Source organism: Borostomias antarcticus (assembly GCF_949987555.1).
Source record: "Borostomias antarcticus genome assembly, contig: scaffold_173, whole genome shotgun sequence".
In the NCBI taxonomy this organism is placed as follows: Eukaryota; Metazoa; Chordata; class Actinopteri; order Stomiiformes; family Stomiidae; genus Borostomias; species Borostomias antarcticus.
In genome coordinates this window covers 29,645-37,055 of record NW_028176642.1, presented here as the reverse complement: position 1 = coordinate 37,055, position 7,411 = coordinate 29,645, and positions in this window count along the sequence as shown.

Genomic DNA, 7,411 nt, shown 5'->3' with positions numbered 1-7,411 from the left:
ATTGTAATGGAAACTGGATGGGTTGTTCCATCGGCAGACTGTACTGTTAAAGTGTCTGTTAACGTATTACCTGCCCCTAAGGACTGAATGGTAGTCTGGTTGTTATCAGCACTGTAAGTCCATTGGCCATTAGTATTGATGGTTAACGCACCATAGGTCCCATTGACCGTTTCAGCAGTAAACGATGATTCTCCATTATCATAGTCGGCAATATTAAGGATGCCGGTAAAGGTCAGAGTTGCCCCATTGTCTTCTTGAATTGCAGAGGCTTCCATGTTACCGACCCATGTACCTCCATAATTTCTAAAGACGGTTGTTTGACCTGTGGACAGAGTCTGGCTTTTTCCCTCATAAGAAACATAAGAGTTAAGGAAAGTATTAGTCTGAAATACCACGAGCTTGCCATTAAAAGCCGGATCGTTAGGAAGCTGATAATTTTGAGCCCAGTTACCGTCAGAAGTGCTCACTTTGACAGTACTGGCTGTATTTAGAGTGCTTGCCGGGTTGGATGAAAAACTGGTGTGGTCACTGTTATTATTTATTTGTGCGTCATAGTAGGCAGGTTCCAAGAAATCAGCCATCGAAAGGGCTGGGATAGTATCCTGCCCAGTTATGGTGGGGACATAATTGGTACCGTTAATCGAAACAGTGATATTGCTGGTAGACGAATCGCTTCCATCACTGACCTTTACCGTCAGGGTATACTGGTTCTGGGTTTCATAATCAAATCCTGTGCTACCGACAGAAACCTGTCCTGTAGAGGGGTCAATGATAAACCGCTCACCAAAATTATTAACAAGGGAGTATGTCAGGCTATCGCCTTCGATATCAGTGGCGTCAACTTTTGCGATCATGGTTCCACTCGGAGCATGTTCATCAACTTGGCTTACACCGAGACGTGTTGAGGCAATGTCATGATTTCCGGATTGGTTGGTTATCCAAGTGGCCAGTAATTCGCCATTATCGAGTTGTGTCAATAGTGGATTGAGCTGATCACCAGATTGATGGTCACCAATCAGGATTTCCTGAGTAACGGCCGTTCCGGTACTGGTAAATTGCTGGCCATAGATATTTTTATTTTCATAGTCATTCCTCACCCAACTGACGAAATAATTACCATTTTCCAGCCCCAATACTTCAAGATTACTGAAACTATTGATTTGGCTAAGCAGTGCAACTGGTGTTCCAACAAAGCTACCAGAAAACGACACTGTCTGTGCATAGATTGTGCTGGCACTCTCATAAATAACCAGAGCATTGCCGTTAGCCAGCTCGGTTACGACTATGTCACGGGTGGTATCAGGTGCACTACCACCAAAAGATGATGGGCCGGCAAGCAGACTGCCACTCTGATCATACATAACCATTCTGGCAGTATCTGAACCTCCAGCATCTGGTCGCCAGACCGTTATGAAATTACCATTATCCAGTACCTCAATATCTGGCGTCTGCCAGCTCCAGCCAATTGCACTTTCACTCTCTAAAGTATGAAGTTTTGTGCCGGTATTGCTGAAAATTAGATGGGTAACTTTAAAGCTGTCACCATAGTTAATACCTGACATGACAAAATTACCATTTGGTAGCGCTGCAAATTGAGTAGAATAAAGATGCTGGGTATGAAATAGAACGGTTTCCTGCAGAATGGTATTATTGTTTTCGTCAATAATCTTAATTGTTGGTCTAGGAGCAACACCTGGAGCCATATGCTCCCACTTGATAGCTATACTCCCGTTAGGAGCAACTGCTACCGATAACTCTCGTAAAAAATTATCGCCTGAAGGGGCATTGGTTCCAATATCAAGTTCATTACCATCCAAAGTGCCATCAGTGTGGAACTTCTGACCTTTGATAGCCGAAGACTGGTCAATCCAGAATATGATGTAACTGTTGTCAGGTAATACGGCGATGCTCTGAGATGACTGCTCTCCAGAGGTGGATGTGTTGACTGTGCTTTCAGAAGTGGTTGCAGGTTGAAGGTCAGTAAATGTAGGGGCATCGTTTGTGGGTGTAACAACAATGCCTCGTGTAATCACATTACTGGTAGCCTGACCATCAGAAACTGTCAGCGTTATTGTCCTACCATCTGTGTCAGGGGTTTCTGAGCTGTTTTGATAAGTAACGGACCGTATGGCAGCCTGATAGTTGCTTGCTGAAGCATGGCCAGACAGTGCCAGTTTGCCTGTTGCAGAATCCCATTGCCCGGTAATACCATTTTGATCAATAAAGCTCAGTGAGTCTTCACTGTCTGTGTAGCCAGCACTGATGGATAAGGTGGCAGACTGAATATCTGCAATATCGTGCTCAGTGAGTATCAGATCTGCCGCAACTGCTGTGGTCAGACTGTTTTCTGTGTAATTGATAATGCTGTCGTAAAGAATATTATTTTTACTCAAAATTGCGCCATCAGTAGCTGTGCTGGTGACCTCAAGATAGTTACCACCAAAAGAGTCCCAATAAAGTAGTTCGAAGCTATAGAAACCATCTGCCTGAGCATTGAACGAGCCTGTAGTGGCTTCAGCCGCACGAGGGGTGGTACATTGACCAACGGTTTGGCCTGCGATGTTTAGATGGAAACCATCGTCAGAAGTGACGGTAAAGTTATGCGGTCCTGCGGTTAACTTGACGTACCCTGTCAGTTTAAGGCCCACCTGCTCCATAGGATCGCTATTAATATTTGCACTTATGGTACTGGCATCATTTCCAAGAAAACCTTCAATAGTGGAAGCTCCATCAGTAAAGATGAGTGCACTTGAACTGAATGTGGCATCAGGATTATTACCATTTATTAGATTAACAAGATCCGACAGATTAGTAATATCTGTACTCGATTGATAAACCTCCCCGAGAAGACCAGTACCATCACCCTGTGAAGTATTGCCAAGGCTAATTAATGGGGCGTCGTTGGTGCTGTTGATGGTAATGGTGACCGCTTGGTTGACAGTGTTGCCGCTGACATCATCCACGGTAATGGTGTACTGTTGGGTTAATGTCCGCCAAGGGGACAGGTCGTCTAGGCTGCTGTCTGGTACGGTGAAGGTCCAGTCTACCTGACCGCTGCCGTCGTTGGTGGTGGTGTTACTGATCACCGTGGTAAAGGTGCCTAGGTAGCCGTTGCCCTCTGGGGTGACACTCAGGCTGTGGGCATCGGAGAGGTCCACATCGGCAATGGTAAAGGAGCCGCTGTCGGACAGGGTGCTGCTGTTCTCCCCTGTGGCACCGTCCGTGATCTCGGTGACATTGCCCGCCACATCCGTTGCAGCGGTGATAGCCGGGGCATCGTTGGTGCCGGTGATGGTAATGGTCACCGGCTGGTTTACGGTGCCGCCACTGCCATCATTCACGGTAATGGTGTACTGCTGGGTTAATGTCTGCCCGGCGGCTAGGTCGTCTAGGTTGTTGTCGGGGACGGTAAAGGTCCAGTCCACCTGGCCGGTGCCGTCTCCGGTGGTGGTGTTACTGATCACCTGGGTAAAGGTGCCACGGTAGTCGTTGCCCCCGGCGGTGACACTCAGACTGGGGGTATCGGAGAGGTCCACATCGGCAATGGTAAAGTAGCCGCTGTCGGACAGGCTGCTGCTGTTCTCCCCTGTGTCACCGTCCGCGATCTCGGTGACACTGCCAGCCACATCCGTCGCAGCGGTGATAGCCGGGGCATCGTTGGTGCCGTTTAGGGTAATGGTCACCGCTTGGGCGACGGTGCCGCCACTGTCATCATCCACGGTAATGGTGTACTGCTGGGTTACTGTCTGCCCGGCGGCCAAGTCGTCCAAGTCGCTGTCTTGGACGGTAAAGGTCCAGTCCACTTGGCCGGTGCTGTCTCCGGTGGTGGTGTTACTGATCACCGGGGTAAAGGTGCCTAGGTAGCCGTTGCCCCCGGCTGTGACACTCAGACTGGGGGCATCGGAGAGGTCCACATCGGCAATGGTAAAGGAGCCGCTGTCGGACAGGCTGCTGCTGTTCTCCCCGGTGGCACTGTCCGCGATCTCGGTGACATTGCCAGCCACATCCGTCGCAGCGGTGATAGCAGGGGCATCGTTGGTGCCGTTGAGGGTAATGGTTACCGGCTGGTTGACGGTGCCGCCACTGCCATCATCCACGGTAATGGTGTACTGCTGGGTTACTGTCTGCCCGGCGGCCAAGTCGTCCAAGTCGCTGTCTTGGACGGTAAAGGTCCAGTCCACTTGGCCGGTGCCGTCTCCGGTGGTGGTGTTACTGATCACCGGGGTAAAGGTGCCTAGGTAGCCGTTGCCGCCTGCTGTGACACTCAGACTGGGGGCATCGGAGAGGTCCACATCGGCAATGGTAAAGGAGCCGCTGTCGGACAGGCTGCTGCTGTTCTCCCCTGTGTCACCGTCCGCGATCTCGGTGACACTGCCAGCCACATCCGTTGCAGCTGTGATAGCAGGGGCATCGTTGGTGCCGTTTAGGGTAATGGTCACCGGCTGGTTGACGGTGCCGCCATTGCCATCATCCACTGTAATGGTGTACTGCTGGGTTAATGTCTGCCCGGCGGCTAGGTCGTCTAGGTTGTTGTCGGGGACGGTAAAGGTCCAGTCCACCTGGCCGGTGCCGTCTCCGGTGGTGGTGTTACTGATCACCTGGGTAAAGGTGCCACGGTAGTCGTTGCCCCCGGCGGTGACACTCAGACTGGGGGTATCGGAGAGGTCCACATCGGCAATGGTAAAGTAGCCGCTGTCGGACAGGCTGCTGCTGTTCTCCCCTGTGTCACCGTCCGCGATCTCGGTGACACTGCCAGCCACATCCGTCGCAGCGGTGATAGCCGGGGCATCGTTGGTGCCGTTTAGGGTAATGGTCACCGCTTGGGCGACGGTGCCGCCACTGTCATCATCCACGGTAATGGTGTACTGCTGGGTTACTGTCTGCCCGGCGGCCAAGTCGTCCAAGTCGCTGTCTTGGACGGTAAAGGTCCAGTCCACTTGGCCGGTGCTGTCTCCGGTGGTGGTGTTACTGATCACCGGGGTAAAGGTGCCTAGGTAGCCGTTGCCCCCGGCTGTGACACTCAGACTGGGGGCATCGGAGAGGTCCACATCGGCAATGGTAAAGGAGCCGCTGTCGGACAGGCTGCTGCTGTTCTCCCCGGTGGCACTGTCCGCGATCTCGGTGACATTGCCAGCCACATCCGTCGCAGCGGTGATAGCAGGGGCATCGTTGGTGCCGTTGAGGGTAATGGTTACCGGCTGGTTGACGGTGCCGCCACTGCCATCATCCACGGTAATGGTGTACTGCTGGGTTACTGTCTGCCCGGCGGCCAAGTCGTCCAAGTCGCTGTCTTGGACGGTAAAGGTCCAGTCCACTTGGCCGGTGCCGTCTCCGGTGGTGGTGTTACTGATCACCGGGGTAAAGGTGCCTAGGTAGCCGTTGCCGCCTGCTGTGACACTCAGACTGGGGGCATCGGAGAGGTCCACATCGGCAATGGTAAAGGAGCCGCTGTCGGACAGGCTGCTGCTGTTCTCCCCTGTGTCACCGTCCGCGATCTCGGTGACACTGCCAGCCACATCCGTTGCAGCTGTGATAGCAGGGGCATCGTTGGTGCCGGTGATGGTAATGGTCACCGGCTGGTTTACGGTGCCGCCACTGCCATCATTCACGGTAATGGTGTACTGCTGGGTTAATGTCTGCCCGGCGGCTAGGTCGTCTAGGTTGTTGTCGGGGACGGTAAAGGTCCAGTCCACCTGACCGCTGCCGTCTCCGGTGGTGGTGTTACTGATCACCTGGGTAAAGGTGCCACGGTAGTCGTTGCCCCCGGCGGTGACACTCAGACTGGGGGCATCGGAGAGGTCCACATCGGCAATGGTAAAGGAGCCGCTGTCGGACAGGCTGCTGCTGTTCTCCTCTGTGGCACCGTCCGTGATCTCGGTGACATTGCCCGCCACATCCGTCGCAGCGGTGATAGCAGGGGCATCGTTGGTGCCGTTGAGGGTAATGGTTACCGGCTGGTTGACGGTGCCGCCACTGCCATCATCCACGGTAATGGTGTACTGCTGGGTTACTGTCTGCCCGGCGGCCAAGTCGTCCAAGTCGCTGTCTTGGACGGTAAAGGTCCAGTCCACTTGGCCGGTGCCGTCTCCGGTGGTGGTGTTACTGATCACCGGGGTAAAGGTGCCTAGGTAGCCGTTGCCGCCTGCTGTGACACTCAGACTGGGGGCATCGGAGAGGTCCACATCGGCAATGGTAAAGGAGCCGCTGTCGGACAGGCTGCTGCTGTTCTCCCCTGTGTCACCGTCCGCGATCTCGGTGACACTACCAGCCACATCCGTTGCAGCGGTGATAGTCGGGGCATCGTTGGTGCCGGTGATGGTAATGGTCACCGGCTGGTTTACGGTGCCGCCACTGCCATCATTCACGGTAATGGTGTACTGCTGGGTTAATGTCTGCCCGGCGGCTAGGTCGTCTAGGTTGTTGTCGGGGACGGTAAAGGTCCAGTCCACCTGGCCGGTGCCGTCTCCGGTGGTGGTGTTACTGATCACCTGGGTAAAGGTGCCACGGTAGTCGTTGCCCCCGGCGGTGACACTCAGACTGGGGGCATCGGAGAGGTCCACATCGGCAATGGTAAAGGAGCCGCTGTCGGACAGGCTGCTGCTGTTCTCCTCTGTGGCACCGTCCGTGATCTCGGTGACATTGCCCGCCACATCCGTCGCAGCGGTGATAGCAGGGGCATCGTTGGTGCCGTTGAGGGTAATGGTCACCGGCTGGTTTACGGTGCCGCCACTGCCATCATCCACTGTAATGGTGTACTGCTGGGTTAATGTCTGCCCGGCGGCCAAGTCGTCCAGGTTGCTGTCTGGGACGGTAAAGGTCCAGTCCACCTGGCCGGTGCCCTCGCTGGGGCTGGTGTTACTGATTACCGGGGTAAAGGTGCCTAGGTAGCCGTTGCCCCCGGCGGTGACACTCAGACTGGGGGCATCGGAGAGGTCCACATCGTCAATGGTAAAGGAGCCGCTGTCGGATAGGTTGCTGCTGTTCTCCCCGGTGGCACCGTCCGCAATCTCGGTGACACTGCCAGCCACATCCGTCGCAGCGGTGATAGTCGGGGCATCGTTGGTGCCGTTGAGGGTAATGGTTACCGGCTGGTTGACGGTGCCGCCACTGCCATCATCCACGGTAATGGTGTACTGCTGGGTTAATGTCTGCCCGGCGGCTAGGTCGTCTAGGTTGTTGTCGGGGACGGTAAAGGCCCAGTCCACCTGGCCGGTGCCGTCTCCGGTGGTGGTGTTACTGATCACCTGGGTAAAGGTGCCACGGTAGTCGTTGCCCCCGGCGGTGACACTCAGACTGGGGGTATCGGAGAGGTCCACATCGGCAATGGTAAAGGAGCCGCTGTCGGACAGGCTGCTGCTGTTCTCCCCGGTGGCACCGTCCGCGATCTCGGTGACATTGCCAGCCACATCCG